This window comes from Heteronotia binoei, chromosome 11 (assembly GCF_032191835.1).
Source record: "Heteronotia binoei isolate CCM8104 ecotype False Entrance Well chromosome 11, APGP_CSIRO_Hbin_v1, whole genome shotgun sequence".
Taxonomy (NCBI): domain Eukaryota; kingdom Metazoa; phylum Chordata; class Lepidosauria; order Squamata; family Gekkonidae; genus Heteronotia; species Heteronotia binoei.
The window spans coordinates 66,954,011-66,968,468 of NC_083233.1; positions in this window are offsets into that span (position 1 = coordinate 66,954,011).

The following is a 14,458-nucleotide window of genomic DNA, read 5'->3' on the forward strand; positions in this document are numbered from 1 at the left end:
CAGGCAGCTAAAATCCTTGAACTAAAAAATGATGCTTTCCCCCATGAATCGCTTGGCAGTCTGCGGAAGAGTCAGCCGCTTGCAGAAGTGGGATGGACCATTGATGGGCGGAGTTTAAGATCCTAGTGACCCTCTCGGTCTCCCCCTCTGCTCAGGCAGTAACATGGACATATATGGACATATGAAGCTGCCTTATACTGAATCAGACCCTTGGTCCATCAAAGTCAGTATTGTCTACTCAGACTGGCAGCGGCTCTCCAGGGTCTCAAGCTGAGGTTTTTCACACCTATTTGCCTGGACCCTTTTTTGGAGATGCCAGGGATTGAACATTTGTTACCTCTCTCAGCCCTCTAAGAAGGTCGGGTTGGAACATGCTATTATAGCAGGGAGGAGCAAGATATCGTGGTGTGTTTCAGTCCTTGGCAAAGTCGCTGTCTTTTCACTAAGCCGCCAGTGCTGAGTGACAGCCGCCAAACAGTCATGCCGTGCTGAGCAGACTTTCATTTGTTGCTGAGGGCTTCAGGAAGGACATAACTCTCTCCCCCCCCCCCTTTTAGGATGCAAGTTGTTCAGCCCAACAGGCAATCACTTCCTCCTTCAGCTCGCTTGCCTTTCCAGATCTTTGCCGCCACCGCCTCAGAGGCAGAGGACAGTTTGGGAAAGGGCCTGTGGTAGCGCGGAGCCCCCGTTCATGTGGACCCCAAGATGCCTGTGGCGTTCGCATCCCCCAGGAGTTGTCACTCCCTCACTCTCTTTCTCGCTGTCCGCCTTTCTCTCTCGCTTCCCCCCCACGCGCGCTGTTGCTCTTTCCCTTTCTTGCTCACTCTCGCTGTCCCCCCTCTTTTAACTCGGCTTCACCAGCTCCACTCAGCAGACCCCGCTCAGAAAGAAAGTGTTCCTAGAGGGCAGCTCCAATGGAGGGGCCCTATAGATGGAAAGGGGATTTAAACAGAGGGGGCCGTGCCCCCCATTCCCCGATTGTAGCTACGGGCCTGCTTCCATCCATTTATAAAAAAACAACAACAAAACACTCGCACTTTTGTCCAGGGTCTTGCTGAGCATCTGAAAAAATCCACCCCAAATAAAATAAATGGTTAACCCTTTAGGAAACTGATGCCTATGGGAATGAAGATGACGACTCTGAAGAGTCTCAGTGCAGCTCACAATCTCCTCTACCTTCCTCCCCCACAACAGACACCCTGTGAGGTGGGTGGGGTTGGAGAGGGCTTTCACAGCAGCTGCCCTTTCAAGGGACAACCTCTGCCAGAGCTATGGCTGACCCAAGGCCATTCCAGCAGGTGCGAGTGGAGGAGTGGGGAATCAAACCCGGTTCTCCCAGATAAGAGTCCACACACTTAACCACTACACCAAACTGGAATGAGTTAAATCAGCCTTAGCAGAAGCAAGCCTGGAGAAGAGAGAACATTCCCAATGCCTCTGTATCCATCCCTGTAACAGCTGAATAACCATAACTGCTCCCCCCCCCAAAAAAAATCCCTTCCACCACCTTCCTTGCATGGAGCAGATGTCGATTAAAGGGTGATGGCACAGCAATTCATCAATGCAATTTTTGCTCTTGCTGTAGCAAAGGGGCCTCTGTAAGCACCGGCTGTGCATTTGGGCAGGGGCCGTGGCTTGGTGGTAAAGCATCTGCTTGGCATGCACAGGGTCCCAGGTTCAATCCCCAGCAATTCTGGCTTGAATGGAGCAGAGAGTTGGTGATGTGAAAGATCTGTACTGGAGATCCTGGAGAACTGCTGCCCACCTGAGTAGACTACACTGACCTTGATGGATTGGATCAGTACAAAGTAGTGTCATGTGTTAGTAGAAAAAAGGGCTGAGTAGCTGAGTTACAAATCAAGAACTCTGGTTCTAAACTTGTATCCACCATGAACCTCTTAGGGCAGGGGTGTCAAACATGCGGTCTGGGGGCGCCTGGAGGGCTCCTATCAGGCCCGTAAGCAACTCACTGTCATCTGTTTCCTTCTCCCTCTCTTGCTTCCTTCTGCATCACAACTGGCTTTGCCAGGCTTGCTCAATCCCACAGGAGCTACAGAGCAAAGCTCCTCCCTTGGGGAGGAAGTGGGAGAAGGAGAGCTAGCTTTGCCAGGCTCTCTCAATTGCACAGCAGAGTTACTGAGCCAAGCCTCTCTTCCTTCTGTTGGCTGAGGCTCAACAAGCCAGTGAGGGTGGATTATGCTGAATGTGTGTTTGTCTGTGTCCTTTATCAAGTTTATATCTCCCTACATGGCATTGTATTTTAGGACACACATGGCCCAGCCCAACAAAGTGAAAATCCGGCCCTCATAACAAATGAGTTCAACACCCCTGTCTTAAGGAATCTTAGGCCAGTCAGCGCTGCCTGATCTTGCAATACGTCAGGGTGGGGGAAGCAAACAGGCATCTAGCCCAGGGCCTTCCCTCCCAGACCAGATAACAACCCTGGTCCCACTCCATCAGCAGTGACCAACTTAAAGAGTCTTCTGGAATTGGTAAAAGACTGGAACTTCCATTGCAGCATAAGTTTACAACTTTACAGAGTTATATATATGCAAATGCCTTCAGATTTTTTGAAGTGCTATGGAGAAGCTATTAAGGAGCATTCCAAGGTGCAAATTGCATGTATGGACGACCTAGAATGCTCCCTTCCGTTCATGAGCCGGCTTGCATAAGGTCACAAAAACTCTATTGCTTCAAGAAATACATTGGCAAGCCCAGCCCTGGGAAAAGGAGAAGTTGCATCCCCCAAAATAATAGTGAATGCAATTTAAATCCAATGTAGAGAGTCAATGGGTAGAGGGAATATATTGGGTTTCTAACATTCAAGGAGAACAGAAAGCACATTCTGCTTTAGAGGTCACCTTGAGTGAATTATATATTAAACTGCAAGCGCAGGGTATATTGCCTGATGGATTTGTCATTAAAATGGGGCAAATGGAAAATCCGGATATTCAACAGAAAACTTTAAAAAAAAATTTCTGTAACTACTTCCACCCCCTCCACCCCTAACAAGAAAATGACACAAAGCCACCTAGTTCAAACCAAGTTTAAGGAAGGAGAAGGGGGCCTCTTACAGAATGAGTTAGCGCAGGTCTGCTCAGCGTTTCGGTTCTTTCTGCATTGCTTTCAAAAAGCAGACAGGGGCTAGATTAAGCGGCGCGGTGACTTTGTCTTTAGCACTGGAGCTGAACTGCATATCTGCACAATGAACACCAAAGCCGCTCACCAAGCAACCCCCCTCTTGCTTATGAAGCTATTTGCAGATGGGCTTAGCCCAGTAATTCCAAAACTGCGCACCATGAGAAAACCGTGAGCATACAGCAAGCAATAAATAATGGCTATCAGGGAGCCCAGAGGTTGCATCCAACAGAGGAGGCTACTTGCTGCCTCTCTGAATGACTCACTGCTCAGGACTTGCCTGCAGTTTCTGCAGCACCTCTATACAAAGTGTGCCTAAGATTATTCAGTTTCAGGTAGATAGAAGGGCTTTTTTTTTTTTAAAGCAGGAACGCAGTTCCAGTTGACTTGGCATCAGGGGGTGCGGCCTAATATGCAAATGAGTTCATGCTGGGCTTTCTCTACAAAAAAAGCCCCGTGAAACGATGCTGCAGTCAGGGGGTGTGGCCTAATATGCAAATGAGTTTCTGCTGGGGGTTTTCTACCAAAAAAGCCCTGGATAGCGGTGTTAGTTTGCAGTAGAAGAACTACGATTCGAGACCAGTAGCACCTTAAAGACCAACACAATTTCCAGGGTATACGATTTCAAGAGTCAAAGCTCCCTTCAGCCAACAAAGAAAGCTTTCACTCCTGAAAGCTTATAGCTTCGAAATCTTGTTGGTGCTACTGGACTCAGATTTTGGATTCATTCAGTTACTGCTGCACCAGAATTACCCAGAAAAGGCCACCGCTTGTATCTAGGCACAAATGCCTGTTCTGCTTTGGATTCCTTCCAATCAGAAAGCATGCCCAGATCGGTGACTCACACAGAAGTACAAAGTCTGGGTACACTCTAAAAAGAGAACCTTTTCAGAAGCACGCCTCTGATTTTAATCCAGAGAAAGAGGGGAAGGTGTGCCTCGGCTATCAGACCTTGGGAGAAAGAAGGGTTTTGCCAGAGGGAGTGCACTCTACCGCAGAGAAGGTTCAGGTGAGTAGCCATGACTGTCTGAAGCAACAGAACAAAATTTAGTTCTGGGTATAAGCTATCTTGTGCATACACTTATACCCAGAATTAAACTTTATTGGTTTTAAAGGTACCACAGATGACTCAAACTTCTACTCATTGATAGTTTTGTCCAGGTGGGCAGCCATGTTGGTCTGAAGAAGTAGAACAAAGTAGGAGTCCAGTAGCACCTTTTAGACCAACGAAGTTTGATTCAGAATGTAAGGTTTTGTATGCATGCAGACTTCATCAGACAATGGAATGGCGTACAGTGAGCAGAGCTACTTATAGCTGGTGGGCAGCGGTTAAGAAGGCAAAGTGGTGCAGATTTAGAATCCAATGGCAAAATAGTGAAATTAACAAACTGAAACAACATTTGGTCTGGATAGATTTGCCTGGAAAACAAAAAAAACAGTAACATGTCAGAATGGGAGAATGAGGCAATAAATGTTGCCTGTCAATTGCTCTATTGCTAGCAATTCTGGGTTAAACTAAGGACATGTCTTTCTCAGAGATGTTCCTGTCCACCTACTTTAGTTTTGGGCAGCTGTCTTAGTCTGCAACAGAAGAGAAAGATTTGAGCCCTATGCACAGTGGTAAAATGCAGTACTGCAGTCCAAGCTATGCTCACGACCTGAGTTCAATCCCAGCGGAAGCTGGGTTCAGGCAGACAGCTCAAAGTTGACTCAGCTTTCCATCCTTCTGAAGTCAGTAATGAGTGCCCAGCTTGCTGGGGGTCAAGTGTAGATGACTGAGGAAGGCAATGGAAAACCACCCCATAACAAAAAGACTGCCAAGAAAAATGTTACAATGTGACGCCATCCCATGGGTCAATAATGATTTGGGACTTGCACAGAGAACTACCTTTACCTACCACCAGGGGTGGAATTCTAGCAGGAGCTCCTTTGCACATGAGGTCACACACCTCTGATGTAGCCATCCTCCAAGAGCTTACAAGGCTCTTTTTTGTAATTTCTTGGAGGATTGGCTACATCTAGGAGGTACGGCCTAATATGCAAAGGAACTCCTGCTAGAATTCCACCCCTGCCTACCACCTTAAAGCCCACCAAGATGTCCCAGGGTATAAGCTTTCAAGGATCAAAGCATCTCTTCCCACGTTTCTGACCAGGGGGAACTTTGACTCTCAAAACTCTCTCAAAAAACACAAGGCTCTTTTTTGCAAGCTCTTGGAGGATTGGCTACATCAGGGGTGTGTGGCCTAATATGCAAAGGAGCTCCTACTAGAATTCCACCCCTGGTTTTATTCAAGGTATGCATCATGTACCTGAGGGAGTGTGCATGCACACAAAAGCTCATACCTTGAATAAAACTTTGCTGGTCTCAAAGGTGCCCCTGGACTCAAACTCTGTTCAACAATCTTTAAGGTGCTTAGAGGACTTTAAGCTTTCTACAGTGCTGCTGACTACATCAAACCATTCCATGGTCACCTCCCCCCCCCCCCCATTACAATATCCAAAGCTTTGAAAAAAGAAAATGGAGTCCCCGTTCTATAAATTTAAAAAAACAAACCTTGGATGGACTTGCATGCAGCTGAGGTTAGAGTGAAATGTTTCAAATTCTTACCCGCCAGCACCAAATCAGCACTTCTTTCCCACCTGATTCCACAAGCTTGTTTTGCAAGGCACTTTACAGGCCAAGCCCTCAAGGCCCCAAGGAACTGGCAATGCGGAGCTCTGTGTTTTCATACACTCTCTCTTCCCCAAGGTGCGAATTGGGCAACAACGCACACCTCTGGAAATCCCACAGGTTTCAGTGGGGAGTTGCTGCTCACATGGCAATCGGGAGCAGAGGAAGAAGATAACCCTTTTCTAAATGAGAAGCCCACCTTGCACAAAAGGCCCCTGAAAAATCAAGGTCCATAGCAGGGGTGGCCAAACTTGCTTAATGTAAGAGCCACATAGAATAAACGTCAGATGTTTGAAAGCCAATACAAGAATTCGTGGGCATTCAATGAAATTGCTGAGCAGTCAGGTTAGAACGGATAAAAGGAAGTACTTCTTCACCCAAAGGGTGATGAACATGTGGAATTCACTGCCACAGTAGGCGGCTGCAGCTACAAACATAGCCAACTTCAAGAGGGGATTGGATAAAAATATGGAGCAGAGGTCCATCAGTGGCTATTAGCCACAGTGTGTGTATTTTGGCCACTGTGTGATACAGAGTGTTGGACTGGATGGGCCATTGGCCAGATCCAACATGGCTTCTCTTATGTTCTTATGTTAAAGCCTCAAGACCAGTGTTCCCTCTAAGCTGAGTTACTGTGAGCAGTTTGAGCCTTCAGCTGACACATTTTTGTCCTAGCTCAGGGAAGATGACCCCAGAGCAAGCTAGTTTATACAATAGACAAATCGCTCACTCACAATATTAATGCCAGTAGCTCACAAAGTAGAATTTTTGCTCACAAGATGCCACAGCTTAGAGGGAGTATCGCTTAAGACACAAACATCAGATGTTTGAGAGCCTCATGACAGGAGGGAAGGAAGACAGATGGGGAGGGAGAGGTAGAAGAAGGCAGACATTGGATTTATATTCTGCCCTCCACTCAGAGTGGCTCACAATCTCCTTTATCTCCCCCCCCCCCCGCCACAACAAACACTCTGTGAGGTAGGTGAGGCTGAGAGAGCTCTCTCAGAAGCTACCCTTTCAAGGACAAGCTCTGTGATAGCTATGGCTGACCCAAGGCTATTCCAGCAGCTGCAAGTGAAGGAGTGGGGAATCAAATCCGGTTCTCCCAGATAAGAATCTGCGCACATAACCACTACACCAAAGTGGTAGAAAGAAAGCAACTTTAGTTTTAAATGCATTCTCCAAGCTGCCAGCTGGCTTGGCTTAGAGATCTAAAGAGACAAATGCCTTTTTCCAAGCCAGCCAACAGGACAGTGGGGGCTTTGAGAGCCACACAGCATGTGCGAAAGAGCCACATGCGGCTCCCGATCCGCAGTTTTGGCCACCCCTGGACTGTAGCCTGTTTTCATCAGGTCTTAGAAGCACAGCAGAATCAGCCCTGGTTAGTATTTGGATGGGAGACCACCAGGAAAATCCAGGATTGATACAAAGACAGATGATGGCAAACCACCTCTGAACGTCTCCTGCCTTGAAAACCCTACGGGATTTGCTGTGACTTGACCGGGTTTTCCACCACCTTAGATCCCCAAGTTCTCTATAATGGTAACTGCAACAGAACCCAACCCTGAGCTTTGCTAAAAATGTGCTGAGCTGACAGCCAAAGTGAACACTACACTAACGCTAGACCCACTCCTCCACCTCTCTACCAACTATGCTTCTGCAGCAGCCAATTAATTACCATGCTGACAAATTTTCCTTTTAGTGCTATTTTTATACATTGGGAAGGGGGGGGGGGGAGAGAGAAGCACACCACAAGCAGGCAGAGCTTATGCCCGGAATTTGTTATGAGCACTGTTGACGTGCTGGTTTTGTGAGGATCCAGAAGAAGAGCCTCAGCCATCTGTGTTGGTCCGCCCGCAAGGTTTGCACATCCGCCATGTGATGGGTTTTGCCATGCAGCTGTTGTTTGGACCTGGTATTCAGCGGCGGCGGTGGTGGTGGTGTTTGCCATCTGATGGGTTTTGCCATTCTCCTAAAAGTGGTCGAGGAGAAGGCGCATCACCCAGATTATTTTACCTTCTATGCAAACTAGTCTAATTGGTGGGAGTGTTTAAGGCACAAGTACCTGGTTCCATTTGCTTAGAAGCAGCAGCTCCAAAACAGCTACATGCAGCTCTGGTTTAAAATGTCATGCACATTCGTTCGATAAAATACTCAGCTGATATTTGCAAGTGTCAGTTCACATGCACAGGAAGCAGAAGCATAAAGATGTCAGAACAGAGCATCAAAACCCATTAAAAGCAGGGGGGTTTTGTAGCAGGAACTCCTCTGCATATTAGGCCACACCTCCCTGATGTAGGCAATCCTCCAAGAGCTTACAGGGCTCTTCGTATAGAGCCTACTGTAAGCTCCAGGAGGATTGGCTACATCAGGGGTGGATGGCCTAATATGCAAAGGAGCTCCTGCTACAAAAAAAAGCCCTGATTAAAAGGTTAATTTATCAGCAAAGAAGGAAACAGAGGGGCGAGCGTCGAAGTGTCTGGATATGTGCGCTCACTCGCCTCACTTCTTAAGGTATCAAGTGGCAAGCAGGTTCCAGAAGATTCCACAAGTACCCTGAGCTCCATATCCTTTGGGCTTAACTTTGCAGTTAACACCTTCTATCTGGCCAGCCATCTCCCAATGAAATTGCCCTCAAACAATTTTTACAGGAATCCCTCTGATGGCTTTTACTAGAGAAGACTGTAAAGAAAGGTGTTAAGCCATTTCCTTGGATTCTGGCCAAAGGTTTCAAGCTTGCAGCTCTTTCAGTCCTAGTAAAGCTCCACTGGGCATCTTGGTTGCAAAGAGCAATGAAGTCCCATTTTGTTCAACTACCAGCCATGGTGGCTGGGGGGAACCTCCACCTTCAGAGGCACTAATCCTCCGAATCCCAGAGCCAGGAGGGAACCTCAGGGAAAGGCCTCAGTCTCTGTGCCCTGCTGATGGCAATACAGAGGAACTTGTTGGCCGCTGTGTGAGACTGGATGCTGGATTAGATGGACCATTGGTCTGATCCAGCAGGGCTCTCCTTATGTTATCAGCAGAAGACCTCAATCTCTCTGCCCTGTTATTGGTCCTTCAGAGGGACTGGCTGGCCACTCTGAGACAGGATGCTGGACTAGATGGACCACTGCTCTGATCCAGCAGGGCTGCTCTTATATTCTTCTCAGAGGAAGGCCTCAGCCTCTATGCCCTGCTGATGGCCATACAGAGTCACTGGTTAGCCACTGTGAGAATCAGGATGCTGGACTAGATGGACCATTAGTCTGATCCAGCAGGTCTCTTACATTCTAATGCACCCACACACACACACACCACCACCGCTTATAGGGGTACCAGGTCTGAACAACAAAGTGGCAGGGGACTTATTGGGATGCTCCAGGAGAGGGAAGAAGCACGCTGTGCTGTAGGCACATCGGTGATGATGCTCTGGGTATGGGGCAAAACCCTAGTTTGACCACAGAGTTTGCCCCCCAAACTAGAGTGTCTCCCCCAATGTCACCGATGTCCCTACGTCACTTCTGGGTGACATAGGCATGTCATGCCTGGGGCTGTAGCTCTCCCCCATTGGCCAGCTAGTTAGTACTGGGGGGAGCACGAGAAACTGGGAGGTCTTCCACATGCCAGGGGGACCTGGCAACCCTTGGGAGTAAGGTGCAGCAGACTCTCTTCCATCTTTGCTTCTTATGGGGCACGACCAGATACCAGCCAGCACTTCCCTGGGCCCACTGAAGTCAGCTAAGCCACTGACAAGCAACATGCAGGATGCAAATAGTTCTTAACACTACGAGCCAATGAAGAGTTCTGGAGAACCTGAGAACTTGCATGCTTTGTGTGCAGTTTTAGTTGGGCCAAACAGAATACATTACGTGGCTTCTGGATATTTCAGTTGGGAAGATACTTAAACCATGCTGAGAGCGGCCATTTGAGAGACTAGTTCAAGGCTTTGCTATTTCCTACCTTTCGAAGAGATTAGTTATAATCAAGGTGACTAGAATATCAAAGCCCTGGCCTAGAGGGCTGAGGCTAGGCGAATCTCAAAGGTTAAACAGGGTTGGTTCTAGTTAGTATTTGGATGGAAGACCACCAAGGAAGTTTAAGGTTGCTATGCAGAGGCAGGCAACAGCAAACCACCTCAGAACACCTCGTACCTTGAAAATACTACCAGATCATTATAAGTCACCTGTGACTTGATTGCATTGCACAAGTACACACACCTAGAACTTCAAAAGACAGTTTTTTGTTATGTATTGTTTCCTCCCAAAGAGCTGAACGACAGGCAGGTAACCACATTTTGCAGCACTGCGTTTAAAGCCACTTGTATGCATGAGCACGCCATTACTCAACACAAAGGGTCGTGGACCTGTAACAGCATCCACTTGGCTGGCAAGAGAGCCCAGAACCCAAAACCCAGCAGGTCACTTAAAAGGATCTCAGGCTTGCAGTACTGGGAGATTTTGGAGACTCCTTCAGGATCAAGTGGACCATACAGAGCCAGATGGATCAGTGGCTTGGGGCAGCTTTGTAACCGAAGATCTGTGAGTCTTCTTTTACCTACCAAGGGTCCTGGATTCGACTTCTAACATCCTCATTTAAAGATTTCAGGAAGGACGCATTTCACTCATTGAGCGAAAGCAGGTTTGTTTATTCTGCTTACCAAGTTGCTCTTCTATTTGTATGTACTTCTAATGTATCTGTACACCCAATTAGAAGGTGTGCCTATCTTATGCATATAAAAAACACTCAATGCACAGATCACTGCATTAACCATGCAACAAAGCCACACAGAAAATGAAGCAAGTACAGTTGCTAATGCTGAGGCAGCTTCTACCAGCCTTTGTTCTTCAAAGTATTACAGACTCATGAATCAGTGTGAATCCTCGGAAATCTAAACTTCCTAATTTTAACACTGCATGAAAAATACACATGGAGAGAACACGCTGTACTGAGAAGGAAGTAGAGGTTGATGCAGTTTTTCAGAAAGGAGCAGGGAAATTCCCAGCTAAAACAGGACCCTTCTCCCAAGCTTCACCACCAAAGCCTTCTCTGAGCAAAGTCTTTCCTAGAAAGATGTTCACAACAGTTCAACCATTCTGCTTACTTAATCACTGGCTCTTATCAAACCAAACTTTTTTAAAAATTGTGCAGACCAGATTACAACAGGCTGCAATAAAGAACTGCCACATGCACAGATGTTCACTTTTTAATATCTATACACTTAGGGGTGGAGGGAGGAAGACAGACTGGGGGAAAAAATCCTACTGAATAGTTCTGAGGGGCACCGAAGCCAGTGTGATATTGTGATTAAGAGCAGCAGACTGCAATCTGGAGAACTGGGTTTGATTCCCCACTGCTCTACCACACACAGCCAGATGAGTGACCTTGGGCCAGCCAAAGGTCTCTCAGAATTCTTTCAGTTCCTTACCACAGACAAGTGGCTCTCCAAAGTCTGGAATAATCTGATCATGGAAAAGATAACCTCTAGCCTGGATCAATCTGATCCATATGAATCCTATCTACATTTTGTCTCCAAATGGTCCCTGATCCTAGAAAAAATAGACTCAGAAAATAGGTACACCACTTCCTTCAACCAGAAAATAATTTACAAAGAAATTCTGTCTTTGTAGCAGAGTTGGTAACAACTCAAGAGTTGGTACAGTATTATCTACTTATTATTGTATCCCTATGCATCTCTTTAAGAATGCGCAGCAGTTTTTGTTATATATGTTTATCCTTTTCTTTGTGTTAGTATGTTTTGACAGCAACAAAGTTATTGTGATGATGTACAATTGAAATCTATAATAAAATGTATTTAAAAAAAAAAAAAAAGAACTCTCTCAGCCCCACCTACATCAAAAAGTGCCTGCTGTAAAGACAGGAAGGGAAGACAATAGTAAGACGCCTTATGAAAAGTGCGGTATAAAAACCAACTCTTCTTCTTTTAGCCTTCTGACTATACCTCAATAATCCTCCTTTGGCAATGAGGACAACTGTGAAGCAGTATTTATAGTGCAAACTGATGCTCTCTAGCACCTGTCATATTTTTAATGGATCTAAGTCACAATATCTGTTGGGTGTATTTTCTTTAAGCAATTACAGTCTTGGTAATCCCCTTTTGCTAATGGTAGCATACAAAGGTTAGATGGCAATTCCAGTTCTCAAAGGCCACCACCTTTTCCTTCCCCCACTGCCTCTGTACAGGAAAAACCACTGTGAAAAGCACACGGTGCTTTCGCCTCGCTTTGTCAAGTGCAAGCTCGTGTGGTTTTCTTGGTCTTAATAAATGCGAGACGCACACCTACACAAACAAACCTCCACGATGGCTTCGCAAATCCCCTCAAGTGCTACACCACCTCTCCATTCGGCACACGAAAGGGAAACAAGAGAATTCTGCTTATCCCGTTTATTCTGATGAGCCAATTAGAGGTAAGAACGCTGGAGCAAAAGTGTGCTGTCCTGAATATTGATAGAGGCGACTGCAGACCTCCGTGTCTTTCCTCCACGGCTTCACAAAACACCTTGTTGTGGCTTCCAAGCAGGTATGTAGCTAACCAGGGGCCTACGGGGCCAGGCCACCTGACAATATTGGGAGGTCCTCACCCCCTTCCCATGGCCACTCCCCCTGTGTGATTTAAATTGTGTCATTGCCCCTCCCATGCCATTTAAAGGGCCCACCAATCAGCTGATCGGCGGGCTCTTTCAATCACACAGGAAGGAGAGAGATGGCCCCCAGCCTCTTCAGCTTCCTGCACTCCACCCATGGGCCCCTCCCCAGTGGCCCCTAGCTATGGAGCTGCTTCCAAGGGTCAAAGTTCACTTCCTTGCACATAATATAATATGTAGCATATTATATTATGCCACGTGAGCCGCCCTGAGCCTGCTTCGGCGGGGAGGGTGGGATACAAATTAAAGATTATTATTCTATACACCACACTGTGTGCCTCCGGCCACCTGGTTGTGGTGACCACCAGCTATGGATTGCGGCTCCAGTGCCTCTGCAACTCATCCTTTCCCCCCCTCAATCCAAGGCCAACAGGGAAATGGGATATTGACACAGCCTCCAGTAAGACCCAGGCACACGTCTGACAAGATGTTCTGGGCTTCATGCATCACAGGCTGCGTCGGTGCACTGCTGAGATAGATAGATAGATAAATTTATTGTCATTGTTCTCAAAAAAGAAAATGAGAGCAACGAAATGAGGTGCTCTTCCACAAACATACCAACACATCAACACCCACAAAAGGACATATACATAGAACATTTAAATGCATCTAAAAACACATAACCATTCATAACCCTGCATTTAGCTTAACCACGGCACTTGGATAGAACCTGCCCTTGAATCTATTTGTCTTTGCCTTCAACACTCTATATCGCCTACCTGACGGTAAAATCTCAAATAGCAAGTGGCCCGGATGTGAAGGGTCCCTTAAGATCATTTGTATCTTCCTTCTACATCCCATATCATACAGATCCACCAATGAGGGGAGAGAACATCCACAAATCTTCTGTGCTCTCACCATCACTCTTTGGAGCACCCTTCTCTCTGCTTCCATGCAGCTCCCAAACCACACGCAGAGGCAATAAGATAAAATGCTCTCAATGGAACTACGATAAAAGGCAACCAGCAGACTCCCTGACAGTTGTTGTGATCTTAAGAGTCTTAAATAGTATAGTCGTTGCTGGGCCTTTTTCTCTAGAGCTAAAGTATTTGCTCCCCATGTTAGATCCTGTTTCATAGTAATTCCCAAAAACTTCCATTCTGTCACCTGTTCTACTTCCATTCTGTCACCTGTTCTACTTCCATTCTGTCACCTGAGAAGGGTGCATACTCTGCCACCAATGTTCCCTCTAGCCTGTGGAGTCTTGTGAGCAAAAACTCCGCTTTGTGAGCTACTGGCCTTACAGTTGAGAGCGCGCGATTTGGCTAGTTTGCTCTGGGGGCCATCCTTCCTGAGCTAAGACAAAACTTCGTGAGCCGGAGGCTAAAAAACTGTGAGCTAGCTCACGCTAACTCAACTCTGCCATGCATGGTGATCATGCCAGTATCTTCCTCATCCCTTTGAATGGCAGTGAACAATGATATATCTACCCACAGAAGACGACTACATTTGAGCAGCAATCCTGGTTTAAAATAGCCAAATTAGAAGAACTCATCTGAGAGATCTACAACAAACCTTTCTGGAACTAAAGAACCCACCCGATGAAGTCAGGACACAGATCAACAAAACCAGAATGATACCCAGAGAAAACCTGTTACAAGACAGACCCAAAAGAGAAAATAACAGAATACCACTAGTGTCACACACAACTCTCAACTTAAAACAGGTCAACGTATCATCAACAACTTACAACCTCTTTTGGACAGTGACAGCTCTCTTTCAAAAGCACTGGGGGGGGGGGGTTAACCTTTTCTTGCACACAGACAGCCCCCCAGCCTCAAACTCCTCCTCACCCACAACAATACAGCATCTCATCTTACTTCACTGTCTTTGGTTCTTAAATCTGTACCATGTTGCATTCTGGGCCACTGCCTACCAGCTATGTATGGCTTTGCTCAGCTATGTATGGCTTTGCTCACTGTGCTGGATTCCTCATCTGATGAAGTGTGCTTAAGAGCACAAGAAAGCTTACGTTCTAAATAAAAATTGGTTGGTCTTACAGGT